This window comes from Manacus candei, unplaced genomic scaffold, assembly GCF_025592945.1.
Source record: "Manacus candei isolate 608988 ecotype Guabito, Panama unplaced genomic scaffold, ASM2559294v1 h1tg000041l, whole genome shotgun sequence".
Classification (NCBI taxonomy): Eukaryota; Metazoa; Chordata; class Aves; order Passeriformes; family Pipridae; genus Manacus; species Manacus candei.
In genome coordinates, this window is record NW_026138089.1 from 9,550,172 (window position 1) to 9,569,392 (window position 19,221).

A 19,221-nucleotide genomic window follows, 5' to 3' on the forward strand; every position below is an offset into this window, starting at 1 on the left:
CTTAGAGAGGCAGGTGGTAATCAGTTATCCAAAGATCCCAGTGAATTTCGAGTTCCTTTGATAAAATTACAAGAGTGTTTAATTTTTTAATCCTTAGTATGATTCTTTTTTCTCTCTCACTTCAGAGTGAAGTACAGTACACCATGTACATATGCTTCCACCCCTGAGTACACACGCAGAAGGAGGAAAGCAAAATCAACCGTTGCCAAGTAATTTGGTCATTGAGCAACACGGCTGCACAACTCAGCCTAATCCCTCTATATGTTCTGAGGGGTCTTCCTGTATCATTTTGGTCTGTAGCACCACATAGTACCAAGTTGTAAATTTCAGGTGGTAGATGGAAAAGCTTGGGTTGCTGGAGCTGACAGGATTATCAAGACATCACTCCCCATTCCCATGGACATAAAGGACCTTCTTGATGCCCAAGAGACGTGGAAAGGGCCTTTGTGAAATGAGTGTTAGGACTTTTGCATATCATTGCAGTTTCACAGTGTATTACAGCAAAATATGAGCCAAGGAAGATGTCAGAACAAGAGGGAGAGAAAGTATGAGCATATGTGACAGTGTGGCCCTAGGAATCAAAATCTGCATGAAATAGTTCAGATAACATGCATAACCTTCATCACTGGGGTGATGTGCATTAGCAGCTACTCTGTACTGTTCCTGTTGTTGGTGTAAAACAGTGATGTTGGAGGCAGGAGTTAGAATGGTTGAAGTCTCCTTGTAAATAAGCACTTGTACTCATGAAGTAAGATGCTCTGGGCAATATCTGCAAATTTCAGCATTGAAGTGACAAATGCAGACTGATAATAAATCGTGGCAGTAAGAGATGAAAAAAGCCTACTGGTGAGGATTTTATTTCTGTGCTAGGCTTCACTTTCCACAAGACTTACCTGAATCAGATTTGCTGGGTCACAGATTTTTTGAATATCTTCAAGAAAAATTTTAACACCAACTATGAAAACATAGTTTTCATAGACCACTCTATTTTCTCTAGTTTAATACTTTTATAAGGGCAGCTTATAAAATAAGAATCAAAGGATTAGATTATAAAACTGGTTTGCTTGGAACCTGGAGAAGTACCTTATCTTTGCCTTCATTGTCTTTTATTGCCAGCACCATTTTAAAAGAAGGGAGGCCTGAATAGGTGACACATCTGGAAATGTGAGCTAAAGAAAGTAAAAATTCTTTTGGAGACTGGTAAACCTACACTATATACGTCTGTAATTAAAAGGAACAAGGTACAGTGGCTCATAAAAGTACCATCTGAAAATGGTTTAAAGGTCAAAAAAGGGCTACTAGGTACATATAGAAGGGTGAGAACCAACCAGACCAGTCCTCCCACAGCAATCCCAATGAGCCTATTTATAAACACACCATTTCAAACCCCTCCTTAGCTGGTGTATGCGTAAATAATTTTGAGCAATGCTCCTGGTGAGAAAAAGCTTTAATATGATAAACAAAGACTCTCTGAAACTGTCTCCTATTTAACTGCTGTGACTCACGATATCTGCCCACATCCTTGAATCACTTAATTTAAAATTCTCTCTTTAAGAATGATCTTTTGATTTACTTCTAAATTCTTTCTCTATTTTTCTCATTTGACATTAGAAGAATGTGATGTTTTTGGTGTTAACCTTCCCACATAAATATATTAGATGGTCAGTACCAAGGGCTTTGCTGAAGCAATGGGAAGGTATAGTAATTTGGTATTTCATAAGTAATCTGACCTTGACAGTAACCCCAGTGAACTCCAGAACTTTATGAGTCAAATCATGAATCACATATGTTAGCAAATTCTCAGTTGTACAAAGTGGTTTTCCTGGGTAGAGTCTAAGGATTTCGAGTTTGGGTTAAGGTTTTTGTTGTCATTCCCCAGCCCACCCCCCACAGACTTCATCTCACCACCAACACTGCAATCCACTGGTATCCTGAGTAGCAAAATATTTCGCTCAGCTGCAGGGAAGAACAGCTTAAGACTTACTTCTTTTTCACTGAGAAAGTCCAAGCACATGTATTTATTTTTAACTGAAGAATGTGAACATACTTCCCGACACATTCATAGGCATCTACACACACACACACATGCACACACAAGTTTTCTAGAAATTTCAGTAATCTACTTGTTGCGTTTTCTGATTAATACTGTCTTAATTAATAAACTCTGTTTAATACTGCACTCTAAATACTTAGATTTACCTCAGAAACTTCTACTCAGATGTACAGATCACTCTTTTTGTGTCTTTCATTCCTGCTTAGGGAAGAGGCTTTGCTGCCCTGATTACAATAATGTCTAAAGATGTTTTAGCATTTATAGATTTATTTTCTCCCTTATTATCCTCAGCAGTATAAAGGCAGCTGGAATACACAATTTGAGGATTCAAATGGGGAAGATGAAACACCTTGCCCAACAAGCATTTTAGAGGCTGCAGTTTGTGTTACTAGTGTTCAGGATCCTGAGTCACATCATTTCACAAGCTTTTGATGTGACCCTGTTGCTTCATAGCTGACAGACGGGTAACTTTTACACCTCCTGTCCCAGGCGGTTGCCTGTTTCATGGAAGTCCTTTTTCCATGGGACAGGGAGCTGGCATGGGTAGCCAGGGCACTGGAAAGAAGAGATAAATGAGAATTTTCTCATTAAATTATGTTTCATGAGACAGTGCAGACTACTGGCAAATTTTTCTGACTAGAAAAATGAAAAAAAAAATTTAATCTAACTTGAACTTTTAGACAATTTTGGCTCCGTTGATCTGAGCAGAAATATCTGATTTGAAATCAGTGAAATATTGGTCAGTTGCCCTTCCAGTGGCTGTTGGCTTCATGGGATTTGTAGACAGACGCCCGAGCTACTTTTTTACCGTAGTATGACCAAAACTGCATCGTGTCATTCTAGGCAAATACAGCAGAACTTTGAAATATCAAATGTTTTCTGAGAACAAGAAATGTGGGAAAATAAAAATGGTGCAGAAATATTCCAGTTTTTCATGTTAATGCCTTGTCTCAGTTGGGGGTTTGAAAAGATTTTAAAACACCAGCATTTCTTCTGTTTTGGAAAGTTTTGTAACACAGAGTCAATCTCTATAATTCTTCCAGGACATGGCATAGTCTTGACAGTGATTAGAGTTTCTCACTTCTGGCATAGACTTCTGCATGGTATATAATATGTCTAACCTGCTGTATGCAGGTGGGAGAAAAACTATTTTAGAGCAGAGTGGCTTAATTAGGAGAGTATTATACATTTTTTGCTAAACCTGTGGTTAGAGGATTTTATTTCAACAGGAAGGATTTGCATGGTTTGATAGTCTCAGTTAACACACAGATAATGGGAATTTGAGTAGGTGCCTGCTTGCTTCAGGTTACAATTTATCAGTTGGGGTTTTATCTTGTTTCAGTGAAATTGTGGCTCTTCATCAAAACTGTGTGATCATGTAACTCCTGGAATAGCAGAACAGTATTGATTTTGACAGATACTATTTGATGCTTGACTATCAAAGGCATATATCACAGAACTTCTGCTATTTGCCCCAATCTTTATTTGCTTAGCTTGAGTCACTGCATGAGTGATTTTTGCAACTGGTCACTAAATAAGAAATTGGTACAAAATGCAATGGAATAAAGTTACTCTCTTTTCTCTATGCTAATAGTGGTTGCAGATACGTAAGGCAATTCTTGACTCATTACTTTATCATTCTTGTTTTCATGGAGGCTTCTTAGGACTGGAGTACTAAGGAAAAAAATGGTGCAATTTAACAATCTACTACTTTTAAGAGTAATGAGGTATAATCATCACTGAAGTATCAGCTAACTGTAAAACCCTAGGAAATAAATGGAGAAGCAGTGGTAAACTAATTACGATTTCCATTTAATTTAACATTTATATATACTAGAGAACAGATGTTTTAGAAACTCTGAACCTTTATAACATCCTTCTTTGTTAGTCTTTTTAGGTTACTATACTTCCATATAATTTTGGAATAGACTATCAGAGTCTTCTGATCACTAATTTATTACATGTGAATATGCACCAACTTGTTCAGCCTAGCAGATTGAGTATCTGCCTCATAGCAGATGTAGGAAAACGAAATCCAGTAGATATTCTTTTGATTAAAAGGCCTTAATAAAAAATTCTTGTCAGTGTAGTCATTAAGGCAAGTGCAGATGGATTGTTTTTTAACCACTTTTCTCTCTGTTTGAGCTGTGGATTACGTAGGTTGCATAAGTGATGGAGGAAGAAGCTGTCTTGAAGACAACTTCCCTTCTTTCTTACCTGTGGCTGGTGCAGCCCAAGTGAGATCAGAGCAATTTGAGTGATTCTGTAAATAACCAAGCAAGAGCAAGTGGTCCCCTAAGGATTGCTCTGCAAAGAGGACCAAAGGTGCCCTGACCTTTCTCATCTCTGCCTGTTTTACTGATACTCTGCCAAAAGGCTGAGTAATCTTTCACAAAAGGCGATGAATTCCCCAAATGTCTGCCTTAAGGACATCTTTGTGCACTGAGGCTTTCAGTGTGTATGTGCAAATGTAAGGATGTCTGACGTTGCTGGTCTTATTTTTAAACTTGTGTTAGAAAATGTGTTTAAATGCCATGACTCAGACATTCTGCCAGGCTAGTCAGTTTATCTTCATTGAACTCATTGCAGTGATATTGATAGAAGCAGTTAAGTACAGCCTTGTGAGATCCAGCTCTGTACATTCTTACATTCGCAAATATTAACTATATATTTTGAAATAATTGTGTGATACTTTCACATCTTGAAAACAGTTTTTCATATTCAGAGTATTTCAGAATTTTTCTTTTTTTTTTTTTTAACACTGTCTTCTCAGAAATTTGTCATCACCTTGCAACCTCATGTTTTGTGCCAGTTCTTCTGGAGATTATTTTTACATTTCAGTGTTGCCTTGAGTTAAGTATTCTAGTGTTATATGGGATTATTAAGTAGTATTTTGTATTCTGGACATCCTCCTCTTCCTGCAGGTGCCAATTTAAAACTGCCAAGGGAGGGACTATAAAAACCACTAGAAATTAATTTCAATGCCAGTAGTTTGAGTGTGAATATTACCTTTTCCTCTAAAAGTGCAGTGTCTAGCTGCTTGTCTTATTTTGAAAAGCATATCTTTATCAGTTGTCTATATTGCAAATTAAAGGTAACCTTTTTGTGATTGACTTCATACCTCAAGATGCTGATTTTCAAGGTAGGGTTGTTTCTTTCTAACCTATGTGCTAGGTCATATTTTTCCCTTCTGCAACTCTCGCTCCTACTATATAATCAGATCATGGGTCTGGTCTGTCTCTGTTTGGCACAGCTTCGTAAAGAGGCAGAGTGGTTCTTCTGTCTATAGTGTATATTAAATTCTCTGGACCCAGGAGGATTTCCATGGCAGCTGGAATTCAGCTAAATGAGAGAAAATGCTTTCCCCACTTCCTGTTCTGTGCTTCCCCTGTAGCTGGTGCAGACCTACCTTGGTCTGGACCACATAAAATTTGTATTACACCAAAAAAACTCCAGCAAGTGAGTAATTCCACATTAGGAGGTTTTGCATTTCTCCCAGCAGTTCAAAACAGTTCCTGTATTTGGTAATTTATTAGAGACAATGAAGGTAGTTAAGGAAGGTTTAGTTAACAAATTAGAAGCAAAAGTTTCAGATTCTGAAACAGTGCTAATTTTTTGGTATCAAGATTGTTGTCCTTGCCTTGTCACAATTTAAATCTTTAAACTTGTCCACTGCATTGATGAGCACTGGACTAAGCCTTAATCCACTAAATTTAGCTGAACTTTTCCAGAAATAGTTGATGTGCTGACAAAGAACACCCAACACTGAGTTTACTATGCCGCTGTAAAAGATATGTGATATTTGTACGTAATGTACAATTTGTAACTGGTATTACATGGTGGTGGGTTTTGCTGCACATTTATAGGAATTCTCCAAGCTTTTGCACTACATAAGCTGACTCAGGACACGTGGTAATATTATACTTTTGTCTTAAGCAGCAATAGGAAGTGTGATTCTGAGTTAGCAACCAATACCCTGAGTTTTTGCAAGTACCTGTTTACTACTTTTGCCAGGTCAGGAGCAGAACAGCATGAACCACAGGGAAGTTCTTGCTGAATAATGGAAGCTTGAGACATGAGGATAGATGGAGGGCTTGTGTGTCTGCCCTTTTTGCCTGGGAGGTGTTTGGTGTATGACAAGGACTGTGGCAGACACCCATAGTGAGCAGCAAAGTCAGAGCTGCTTTAGTGTTTCTGTGTCTGCTGGTGTCACTCATATCTCTGAGGGCAGGTTAAAGCGAGGTTTGATAAGGGGAATGTGACCATTACTACTGATAACCAGCATTCGCAGAAAATAAAACTGCCAATGGTTTGGTCTACTTATGGCCATTCGTCTTTTAACTTGAATTAATTCAATAAGAATCCTCTAAAACTATCAAACTCCTAACCATGACTTTGGTCTGGCTTATACATACATCTCTGCTCCCAGAGATGTCTGAACTTACACCTGGCACCACATCCTCTGGCTGCCCTTGTGTCCAGTGGTTCCCACTGGATAGACTGTAAAAGTTTCCTCCTTCAGGGACAGAATCTTCTTTCGCTTCCTCAAAGACCTTATGACTTTCTCATGCACACACATACACTTGGGCTGTAGATGGGAAACTGGATATTCAGAGGAAGATGTAAAAACCAGCATGTCTTTTCTTGCACCCCAAATAGCAATTCCTCCTCCTTGCATCTAGCTGTGTCATTGTGAGTTTCAGTGCCAACTACCTTCAAAACCACTTCAGATACAGACCCTCTCTTTTCCTCTCCTGACACTCAGAAGACTCCAAGAAGTGAAGTGCAGAACCTAGTTTTCTGAATGCACTGCATGTGATAGTACTGCTGCTGTGTGGGTTGATCACAGTCCTTAAAGGAGGAAAGTGAATGGCGTAAATAGAATAGGGGCCGTCTGCAACACCGGGTTAAAAAAAAAATTAGTCTGCACCTCACCCTGAACATAGATAATTGACAATTTTTTTAAATTATTTTATTTTTTTTTCTAATTCTAGAAATTAATTTCCATCCTATAGAACTAACTCATATTTTTATGCCACATTCTGCTGAACTTTCAGAAAAATGCAGTATTCATCTCACCCTATAAGGAGTGCATGCTGTTCATGCATTTCCAGAAAAGTTATGCAACTGCTTTGTCTTTATAATGGTTTGAGTTCTTGTAGGATCTTTTGCCTTGTTCCCATGTGAAACTCTAAAACTGTCCTCAGAATCCCCTTCTTAAAGCCCTGAAATCAAATACAGGGGTTTGGGGTGAGTCCTTTATAATCCTTACTAATTTTGTAAGTTTTGCACTTTTTGTTACATCCCTTTCACCAGGGAAATTTAGCCCTAAGGTTGTAATTACTTTGGAAAAGCATTTTTATGTTTCCTTTCAATGCATCCTGGAGAGGATTCTCCCAGATTTGACCTCAGTAAAAGGTCTTCACATACCACAGACTCATTTCAAGTGACACGTGTCCACTGAGCTATACTTGGGGAACAGAGGATGAGCATTCCTGTTAAGTGCTCTTAATGCACCTCTCCCTGTGCATTGCAGCTGCTTCAAGCTGTTGTGCAAGTGTGCAGGACTAGACCATCACTGGAGCATCACTAAGTTGTCTCCACATTGGCTAGAGAGGATGGTTGGTCTTACCCTTATGCATTGTGCTGTGTGGATCCCTGGAGATGGTTGGTGTTGTACATTAAAGCAGCTGAGGACATGGACCAGCAAGAGCACAGCTGAACCTGGATAAATTGCAGTAGTGGTTCAAATCAAGTTTTCCCTCCATCCATGCTGTGCTTCTCAGCTAGACAGTACTAGTATTATGTAAACTCCTTTCTTTGCTGCACTTGTGAGAAAAATTATTATTGTCTTTAAATGGGAAAAAAAAATTTACAGATCTTTTCTTCCTTTCCCTGTGACATACCCAGTGTTGGAGCTTATCGAAAGTTAAATGGAAATATATTTTTGGAAGCCTTTAATTAAAATCCTGGCAGCATATCATTGTAGGTTTTTTTTCTGTAGCTCAATTCAATAAGATTTCTTGTACTGATAAGAGTTTTTCTGGATAGTGACTAATTTTTGCATTGGTAGATAAAACCCTTGCAGAAGCAAATTCATGATATTGAGACTTTTCTTCAGGCATCAGATCTGCCTGATAGTCTCCTGAGATCAAAAGACAGATTTCTGTTAAGAGCAGAATAGAGAGACTAACAGGCTTCTGAACTGATATTAAATTAAAGGCCTTCTTCACTTAGGAGAAGGTTGGGAGGTATGAATTTGCAGGTTTGTATTTCTCTGCATTTTTTTTTTTAAGTCAGGAAATTTGGAATTAGATCTCGAGGTCCCATCCAATCCAAACCATTCTATAATTCTAGGTGTAACTCAAACAGCAATGGCACTTCAGATTTGAGATTTTTGGTTTGGCCTTTTGTTTGTTTATTTTAATGAAAGCCACTGAGGGGCAGCAGATAGTAGCTGATCTCGTTAAAAGAAAAAAAAAGTTGCATTTGGGGTCCAGTGTTATCTTACACGAGGAACTAAGCTTCAGAAGTGAGGAAATCACCCTACATAAAGAAGGGAAAGCAGAAAACGCACTGAGGTTAGGGATGATTAAACATTTGCCACCAAAACAAATAAAGCTTTGGAACAAAACATTTCCAAAGCTACGGATTCCCACATACACCTCTGTTCTTTCCGGCAGACAGGCACTTGGCCATAGTGTAAATTGCAGACTGCATTTTACTTCCTGCTGATGTCATTAAGCAATTTACTTTTTAATCTGACATGAGGAAATCGGTGCTTCGGTAGCGCATGTGGCTCCAACACGGACGGGATATTGTCACTTTACCGGGCGGCTGTCGAGCGTTCCTGCATCACTCTAACGTTGCAGTAATTTCAACTGGACATTTACATATCCTTGCTGAAGTCCGGGCAGTCCGCTAAGCTTCGAGCAGACTCAGAGCAGTTACATGAGAAAGGGAATAATCTCTTATACCGCAAATTGACTTCCCTCTTTCTAGCCCTAGACACTGTTTCCAGCTGCTTTCAGTCTTTTAAATCCTTGAAAGCTTTCCTAATCCTCGTGTAGGCAGCAGCCTTTATGTGCTCTGCCTCCCTCCCCTTCCTTCTGATTGGCGAGGCTATTCCATGGCCCAGCTCAGCCAACTACTCCATCCCTGGGCTGCGGTTTGAAATCAGAGCCAGGCGGACAGTTGCCTCCCCGCTCCCGACTTTTCATAGGCTGGGGAAAGAAGGTTGGGAAACTTGACATTGTCGTAAGACTCCCCCCAGCAAAGAATAAAAAGGGGGAAAAAATAATAGACAGGGAAGAGGAGGGAGGAAAACTTGATTACGGTGGGAAACTTGATGGATTTCTGCCCTGCCGACAGCAGCGCGGTGTGAGCAGCCCCTTGCCGGCTGGATGGATGATGGGAATCTCACCATGAGGCAGGTAAGGAGCCTCTTCCCGCCGGGCCCGGGTACTACCGGTTCCAACCTCTGCGGAGCTTGGCTGCTTTTTTTGAACTCCTCGTTTTTTCTCAGAATTGTCTAAAGTGACTTTCCAGCGTGGAAAAAAAAAAATTAAAAAAAAACAGATTTTTTTTTTTCTTAATCCTCCCAGTAGGCAGGGATGCCATGCAGGTCATGGTGCATTTTGGGCTTGTAGGGAGCATGGAAGCGGTTTGCGAGGTATGTAAATCAATTCCAGTTTGCCATGGTTTAAGTGCATTGTGTAGGCTGCCTCGCAGCGCCTGTTTGTGACATGTGAAAGGAAAGAACTTGTTGTGTTATAATCCTAAATATGCCAATAATTCAGCCCAGGGACAATTTACTAAAGAGCACTGCATGAGTTCCTTGCCTGCCAGTGCTTTAATCTTCTGATTGTTTTAAAATGTAGTAGTTTCAAGCTGTCTTACAGCTTCACAAAAGTACTTTAGGATGGGTTTTCTAGGGATTCTTTTTCTAAGATTATTCAAATGAGATTTTTTTAAAGACTTCTATTCACCTGAGGGGACAAAAGGAGCTTTTATTCTTGTTCTTGCAGTTAAAAGGCACAGTGACAAAATGTTTTTGATTCTCGTTGTTCATAGTTTTACAGCAACAATGTATGCTTAGAAGAGCCTTGTGGGAGCAAGAAAAACTGGCTTTACCTTAAGATCGAATCAAGGATCTGTCCCGGTTTAAAAACCCTTGCCAATACACTTCTGAAACTTGCTCTTAATATATTTTCTAGGGAGGTAATGGGTAAATATGAGGAAATGAGAAAAGTTTTCTAGGTTCTTTTCTGTGTGGGTGTTATTCATTCAGTTCTCAGTGGGACTTTTATAGTACATGTCCAGGGAATGCATGTGTGAGGATTTTGCACCTGTAGTGCAAATGGAGCATTTGTTTTCCGCTCACTTTCTGAACCCATGGTGGGAAATTCCAGCTTCCTTACACCAGTTTTCTCTAAGTTATAGGAGGTGGGGAAGGGTGAAGAAAGAGAGAACGTAGGTGATAGGAAGAGGAAAGGTATTTCTTGCTTCCACTAGCCAAACAACCACCTTTTATAGCTCTTTAAAGAGAGAGGGGAATTCTTGTCCTTGCAAAGCACAATGAAGGGCATTTTATATACTCAAGTTGGTCAGCTGGATGCACGTAGTCATCAGAAATCATTATCACCACAAGAGGGTACTTTGGCACAGGGGGTTGCCAATGAGGAATGTGAAAGAAGCAGAAATGTTACAGGATGGTAATAATAAAGTGCTCTGTGAAACGTGCTCTTTACTCTCCTGAAATATTTCTACCTAAAGAATAGGGCTTCATGGGTAATGAAGATTCATAGATGGTGGGTTAAAAAAGCAAAACAAGTAAGTCGGAATAGAGAGGGTGGAAATGCTAAGGCAGACACATAGCCTCCCTTCCCCTCCAAGAGAGGAGGCACGGGGGGGTGGGGGGTGGTGGTGGTGGAGAGACATTCCATCCTGAAGAGAGGTGCAGGCACAGGCGGGCTCATTCTTGCCGGGCCTGTCCCGTCCCGGTAGGTGCTTGCCTCTCCTCCCTCTCCCGCAGGAGCGCAGGGAGGGGGACGCGCTGCCGAGGGGGCCCCCGTGCCTCTTCCGAGGGGAGCGAGATGGGGTGGGGAGCACCCGGCTGGGGCGCGGCCAGAGTTTGTTTAAACACCTGCCTGTGAGTGCGGTTTCTCTCTCCCGTGCCAAGGGAACAGTTTGAGAGTATTTCTCTGCGTTCGGTTGGTTTGCTGTGCACAAATATTTTCAGTTTGGCAGGAAAAGTCTGTGGACGCCTCTAGGGCCCAAGGGGCAAAATCCAGAGAGCTGGGGGTGCTGAGATACTGTGTGCAGCAGCCCCTGGCAGCAGAACTCTTGTTTTAGTGGGAACTGAAGATTGTGATGGGCTATGAACTAACCGTATAAAACGTTTAGGAAATCCATTACAGCAGACACTTGGAAACAGGCAAGTCATGTGCAGCTGGAGCCTTCACTCCTGCTTCTAGTTGGAAATTGTTATGGGAAAGACGAATATGTAGAGGACGACTTTTCCGTGGCCCGTCTATTCAGAGCAACAGAGAGCTCTTTTTTACCTACTTCTCCACCTTACAAACCTCTCTCCCTACCTGTCCTGCTGCTTTCCCTGCCCTTCCCTCATGCTCCCTTCCTTATCCTTACACCAGCTGGTTATAAGGCAATGAAGGGGAGGGTTAACTCCTTTCTTTTCTCAGGCTCTGGGAGTGAGTGCTCCCACTTTCAGAGGCTCTTGGTGGGACTATACCTTAATTTGGTGTAGCTGAGTTAAGCATCAAGCAGGCAGTGTATTGCAGCTGTTGGAATAAAACCATGTACTGTGCTGCTGATGATCTGACCCAAAGGCAACCCACAGGTCCTAAACAATAACAGCATATAGCAAGACAAATGCACTAATTTCCCCAGCAGAAGTGGAGTAATTACTGTAGAAATGTAATATGCAGCCTGTTGAGCTGAAAAGATTCAGCCCACCTTACTACCTTACTACTGCCAGTCCAATAGTCTCTAACAGGTGACAGGAGTTGGTGCAAATGTTGCGTTGAGATTTGTAAATGAGACAGTATAAAGAAGCAGTCATTTTTAGGTGATAATTGAACACTTCAGCAAGAGGGGTCTTCTTAATGTCTCCCAGAACGACCTTACAAATAAGCTCCAGTAACCAAAATAGGAAAATTTCTATCCTATAAGGGAAAATATACCTGTCAGCATGTTCCCGTAACAGTTTAAGCATCCACAGGAAATATATCCATTTGTGTGTGCCAGCATGTTGTAAGACTAGTGTTAGGAAGCAGAAGTGCAGTTTTTAAAGGGTATCTAACATGGTTGCAAAACGAAACAAAAAATAACAGACAAGAAAAAAAGTCTTTTGCAGGTAACACTTCTTTTGCTTTGCAGAGTACTCAGTTCAGTTTATTACTTATATATATAAAAAAATAAATATCCTAAGTAAGGAAACTTGCAAACAACAGAAACTCCTGGGAAGATGCTCAGCCTTCATGTGGTAGAGTTTTTGTGTATCTGGACACAGTTACATGGCTGGATTCCCTGAGTTTGCTGCAAAACTGGAGAGGGCACTGTGGGCTCTGTTTTAAGTTTCCTGAGTCTACTTCACAGAAAATCAAATGTTTGATGAATTTGAATACTTTTTTTTCATTCACTTTCAACCACAACATATCCCTGAAGCGTGGAGTGTCGCAGCTCTTTATTTTGGTCTCTTCCTATTGAAGTACCATTGACTTTGATCAAGGCGGTTCAACTAAACAACTGTTAACTGACATGCCACCTAAAAATGAAAAACTGTGTTTCTAAGGCACATAAAACCATTACAATGACTTATCATGACTATAGTCATATGGCTTTTAGCATGCGTATAATTCACCAAGTGAATAAAGGCTGCATACAATTTCAGTGCAAAGCATATGCAAAATTCAAAATCACCCCCTTTCTTTTCAGCTGTTTAGGTTCTTAGCATGTGTTTCTTATTTCCTATTTTCCTTTGCATACCTTTTAAAATTCTTAATGTGTTCCTCTGTAGAAAAACTGTATTCTTATCCTGAAGTGTTGTAATCCTCAGCCTTGTGTTAGGAAGTTCTCTTTTAAAGTTGATCCTGGTATGTTTTGTTGTTTGTTTTGTCTGTAGGGGAAGAATGAGCATCTTGGAGAATGCTGCTTTTTTGTGTATGTGTACCATGCAGAATAAAGAAAACAAGTGTACAGAGTCTGCAGGCTGGGAGTGTATCAGTTAATTAGTGCTGGACATTGCTCGGTAGGAAGCCTGGCGAGGATTTTGTGTGTGTGTGTGTGTGTGTTGTCTGCTCGCTTTGATCACTTGTGTGGTAAATAGACATGCAGGGTAGCTATAGCAACATGTGCTGTAGGCTGGTGGGAACTGAGGGGATGGGATCCCAGGACAAAGGGTAGTTTGTTAGAGTGGTTGGTTCTGATTAGAAAAAGGTGGCACCAATCAGGGCGTTTAAAAACATCGGTTTTACAAAACGCAAATGGATGTTATCAGTTTCAAAGTAAGGCTTGTTTCTGTAGCTCTGCAAGAGTAGATCATAGGGAAGATTGGGAATGAAGGGGGAGGGATAATAAAAAGCAGAAGCAAAACCCATTTACACTTTTGAATGTAAAAATGTTCATGCTATTTCTCGTGTTGCTGTACTGTCTATGTACTTTGCAAAAAAGTATTTATAGGAAGCAAATTGTCACAGACGATGCTACTAAGAGTTGTGTTTTTAAAACATGGCTTCAGGAGGCAATGATGGTAATGATGTTATGTAGTGCATCTGATCCATTACCTTTCTCCAGTTTCTAAAAGTTCTGTGTACAATTTGCGATCCCAAGGTACTGTACCTATTTCAGCAGCCTTCCTGTAGAGGTCAGACTTGAAGCTCTCAAAATCTTCTCATGATAGAATTTCAACCTAAAGCTATAAAAGCACAAATCCAGGCATAGCCACTTTCCTCATTAACTTTATGTGGAATACTTTTAAAATAATATTGGTTTGTCAGTGTTGGATTATTAAGTAACACTGCATTCTGCATTGATGGCAGCCTGAAATACATTGAAATTCAGCTTTGTCTCACATCTTGAACAGAACCCAACCTGAAGCTTTTATTAGCGCCTGAATTATTTAGATGTGTATCTCTGTCTCTCTGACCCCCACTAGGCCTCCTACCTTTGATGAGATCTGTCTCCAGCTCCCCCCCTCCTGCCTGCCCAGCCCTCTACTGTGCTGGCTGCCGGCTTCCCACCGCTGCCTGGTCCCAGGACTTTCCCACTGGGGAGGGACAGGGAGGCAGGCAGTGCCACAGAGAGTTTCAACAGCTTCTGAGCTCTGCAAAAAGTTGTCAGACCTCAGAGTCTCTCCACAGAGTAGCACCAGAGGTAAGGGGTCTGCTGGAGCCTGGGGTCAAGGAAAACGAAATGCTGGGAACAAGGAGTTTGTGGTGGTAAATGCTCAGGGAATATGCTGAAGCTCAATAAATACTTCAGCATTTCAAGAAACAGTTTGTTTTGGCTGTGGGTGAAGAGTGAGCTGAGAGAAAGGAGCAGACCAGTATTCACATACAGCCGTGTGAATACCCTTTTGAATGTGCGCTGGAGTTTGTTTGAACTGAATTTCAGACTTCTTAGGGTACATCATTCTTTAACCTGTTGTTGGTTCAAAGTTTTATTACAGTTGTGCAGCTTAGAGCTTGTAATGCTTTAGCAAGCTGTAAGGAATTATTGTATATCCCTGAGATCCCTGGCTTGCAGTGCAGAATCCACCCTGTCTGAAAGCTGGGAAAGGTGCTAAAGGGTAGGAAGCTGATTTTGATCTCTTTTCTAAACAGTAAAAATAGTTCTTAATTCTTCAAAATTCTTCACTGCTGTGTCATGGTTGTTTATAATTATTATTTTTATCTTCCAAGGGGTATGTGGGAAGACAAAAAAGCTGGCAAAGAGGCAATATTTGTTTGGCCCTTAAGTATGATAAAACTTTTTTGATGGCATAAGTGTTGATATAGCTGGGCGCAAGAAAAATTTTAAGATAGTAAAACAAATAAAAGAAAGTCCATGGTTTTATTCCTGGTTTAGTAGGAGAGTAAATGAGGAGATCCATGGGGCTGATAGGATTTTTCATTGTACTGTGATAGACTGTAATGAAAGTATTTATGGAGGGATATTTCATGGCCCCAGAAAGAAGCTGGTAACACTCTATGACAGTCACTCCCCATTTTGGGATGAGTAGGTTGACATATTTCTCATGACTTCAGTGGCAACAACATCTTCCCGTCATGCCTCACCCAGGCCACCTTTGTGCTGCCCATGCACCTGTGGGCCTCTAGCCTCCCTTTGGCACCCCTTCACCCCTAGCAGGTGCCCATGACTAATGGCATTAACTTGGCTCTATGGGTCTGCAAGGTATTTAATTACTGAACAACTGCAGCAGGAGCTCAGAGAGACACACCCCACCACCAGAACAGTAGGGAAGACTCACATGTGATACTGCCAAGATGATAGACTTCATAGACTCAGATGAAAACATACTTAGATGAGATGAGACACCACCCCCCCCATCATCCTGGGATCTCCCTTTCTGTTTTTATTTTTTTTGTTTGTTTTGTTGTTTTTTTTTAATAACCTTTATTTTGAGCATTGTCTGAGACAGATATTTTCTTCCAAAAATGCTGAGAAACCAGTATTTTATGGTAAAATCAGTCTCAGAAAAATTTTGGTGTTTTTTCAGCAGTTGTAACATATTAAAACATGCTCCCTCTTGTTTGTGATTTTGTTTTGGTTTGAGGTTTTGGGGTTTTGGGTTTTTTTTTTTCTTTTTAATTTGGTTTGTTTTGTGTATAAGTTTGGGGATTTTTCTTCCTGAGAGATAATTTGAGACATAAAAAAAAAAAAGAAAAAAAGATAAACACTACTCATTTTTATACCTCTATATGTGTATTTAGAATTGCAGTTGCCAAATCCAGCCATTTTATCATAAGAACAGCCAGTATCCCAGTTTCAAGGAATTCTGCATCACCAAGTGTTGGAGGGTGTTTTGCTTTTATAATTAGATTGTACTGGGTTTTCTCTCCCCAAGATTATGCTCCTGTTGCAAAATCTGTGTATCTTACAGAAAGATGTAAACTCTGACAGCTTCTCCTTTCTTGACCACTGAGGTCTGTATCTGTCTCCTGCTAGCTTTTTTGCTCCTTTTCAACCAGCTCCAGCTTCCTGGGTAGTGAGGTCTCAAGCCCTCATCCTGGGCTCTAGTCCCACCTCAGCTCTGGAGGCAGGGATACAAAACATGTATCTCTCTTATTTCTCAGGTTTCTGTTCTTGCGGGAGTCGCAAGAGGCTGTAGGCAGAAACCTACACAACTCTGTTAATAGTCTCACTGAAAAATACCTGTATTGTAAATCTGACGTGCAGAGAAACAACCAGAGTAGGGAAAAGGAAGGCTACCCTGAGCAAGGAAAAGGACTGTTCCTTTCAGGGCACTCTATGTGAATAAAGCTCTTGCACAGGGACGCAAAACGGCCAAGCATAGACCAGGTTTGTCCATGTGATACTCAGGAGAACGTGTATTCCTGGGTTATGCCTTATGTTAAATGCCATTGAAATTAGTGTGCATTTTTCTTGCTGAGAGATGTCAGCTATGTGGACCTTGGTTTTGAGCAACTTAGGAAGCTTAGGTTTTGACCTGTATGCAAATTTATGCTATCCCACCAGCCTTGGTATCATCTATTGAAATAAAGGGCTAATGACTTAATTTCTAACTGGAAAACCTCAGAATTATAGTTTAGACAGAGATCTCAAACTGGGAGTTAAGCAGTTCAAAAGTGCACTGTATTGTTTTGGTCTAATTAACACAACATGGTGATAAGACATTAAAGCAGAGTGACAACACTATACATTGATAACAGGGGACATTAATGCCTGCAGACACAGTCTACATTGTAAAAATCTGAAAAAAAAGGGCTTATTATGTTAGATAGGTCAATGTGATTTGACCTAGTTTTGCTTTGCTGCTTGGAAATTATGTCAGTATTTGTTATGTCATCTCCTTGGATGAGCAATTTAACATCCTTTTTGCATTGCAGTGTTGTCCTAATATTTTATATATATTTACTTGCTCTCTAAAAGGATCCTTCAGGCTAAATCTAGAGATCTGGGAAAAACTGATACAAAACAAAAACCTCCTGAAATAGGCTTCCCTTTTATATATGTCCTCTGTCCAACAAAAAGGAGTAAATTTAATCACAACAAAATAATAGCTACAAATTCTGAAAGGTATGTTGTCCCTTTTGCATGTAATGTTCATTAAAGTTCATGATTACAGAATGCTTGTGGTAACTCATATAGGCATGTACACCTTTCCCATAGAGGTATTTAATTGCTAGAAAACAGCATTCTTAACTTTACTGAGATACTTTTGTAAAATAGAGTGGCTTAAAAGAATCATGCCGTATACTTTCCTGAAAGGTAAGGTCTCATGTGAAATCATCAGTATTTCTTTTGGAAAAACTGAGGGGTTTTTTTTCGTTTTCAACAAAAGCACAGGGGCTTTCCTTCATGTTTATGTTTATTCTGTTTTGTTTTTTTTCCTCTGCTACCATCTGGACTTGTAAGGCAAGACTTTGCATTTGCCAGGATTCAAATTGTGGTACATCAGGGAACAACCAGAGGATTAAATGTTACTGGTCTTCGCTCTAATAGAAAAATAATCTATTGCTGTTACAGTATTTTGATAAGTGCTAGCAAAGAAAAGCTCCATTTCTTCCTTAGCTTTACCTACCCTCTCACAGCAATGCCCCTTACTTGTATGCCCTACCAGTGTAGGGCATTGCAAGGTTACAGCTTTTACTTTGTAGCCTTTCTTGATCCAAAATGGGCAACTCTGAAGCATGATTTTGCTTCTGCTGAAGTCAGTGCTATTGGGGAGGTTATTGTAGTTATTCAGGTATGTCTGTGAGTAAATTTGCACCTCTGTGGCAAATGCTTAACAGATCGGGTGATAGCGTGAGAGCAAAACCAGGCTTTCTTTCCCAATTCATTTTTTTAATAATTTTCATTTTGATTCCTATTTTCTTGAAGACTAAGAAATTTGTTCTTGAGTTTTATCCTGAGCTTGTTCATTGCAGCCTTGAAATATTTTAATGAGCTAAGTAGGAGCTGCAGAATTTCCTCACCATTTCTTCACAAATACATCTAATCTTCAAAAGGTCCTGCTTACTGAGATTTTTCAGTTTAAGTAAAATTTAAAATTGTAATAGCTATCTGAAGTCTTTGAGTATACTACAGTTGCAAATGCTCTTACATCCCTTGTTAACCAGCTTAATTGGAACAAAAACCCAATATGAATGAGTGTTCAGAGGTGCCTCTTCTGTGCTATATTTGCTCTTGATCCCTAATTAAGCCTTGTTACTGAAGGTTAAAAAATCCTCCCACACTATAACTCTCCTTGAATGTCTTGACTGCAAAAGAAACTGTCAGGGGAGAAGTCTGCTCTTGCCTCCCATGTGCCTCCTCTCTTAAAGAGAACTAAAGTGTAAACTGCTTATGAAAGATTATCAATGACTGGAAATAAATACTGCATATCCCCAGAGTAGAAGCCTCATGCTAGAGGGAGAAAACGTTTGTGGGCTGACAACAGGATTCACATAGCTAGCAAGACTGCACGGATAGGGATTCATGGAAAGTTCTGATTGTACTCTGGAGATTATCTGGTCTGATCTTCTCTTCAACACAGGTCACTACAGCAACTTGGTCAAACAATCTTGAGCACGTGAAAGTCCACTGCTTCTCTGGGCAGCTTCTTCCAATTTCCTGTTGTTCTCATGGGGAAGACTTTTTTTTTTCCTTGTATCCAGACAGAATTTACCTCAAAGCAGCTCTTGCCCACTGCCTCTTTTTCTGTCACCGGGTATCCTTGTCAAGAGAGGAGCTCCATTTCCTCTATATCCAACTTTTTAGATATTTAAAAAGTGTTATTAGATCCCCTTTGAGCCTTCTGTATTCCAGGCTGAGCAAACATGTTTCCTTCGACCTTTCTTTATATGCCAAATTTTCCAATCCCTAATAATCCCAGGGGCCTTTGCTGAACCCTTCTCAACTTTTCCAAACAAGGGGGCCACAACTGGTCACAGTATTCCAGGTGTAGTCTTGTAAATGCCAAGTAG

At 40.2% G+C, this 19,221-nt stretch overlaps 1 protein-coding gene across 4 annotated transcripts in view; it reads left to right on the plus strand.

The window, feature by feature from the left end:
• MID1 (midline 1) overlaps positions 1-19,221 on the plus strand; it is a 242,466-nt gene that overhangs the window by 88,634 nt on the left and 134,611 nt on the right. The window contains exon 1 of one of the 4 annotated variants that reach the window (XM_051794944.1): positions 8,290-9,486. The exons of 1 other annotated variant lie outside the window; for it this stretch is intronic. The gene's annotated coding sequence lies outside the window, so the exon portion shown is untranslated. Of the gene's footprint in view, positions 1-8,289; positions 9,487-12,528; positions 13,323-13,352; positions 14,447-19,221 lie in introns of those variants that run through there. 2 more of the 4 variants (XM_051794946.1, XM_051794947.1) reach the window with 2 other exon arrangements.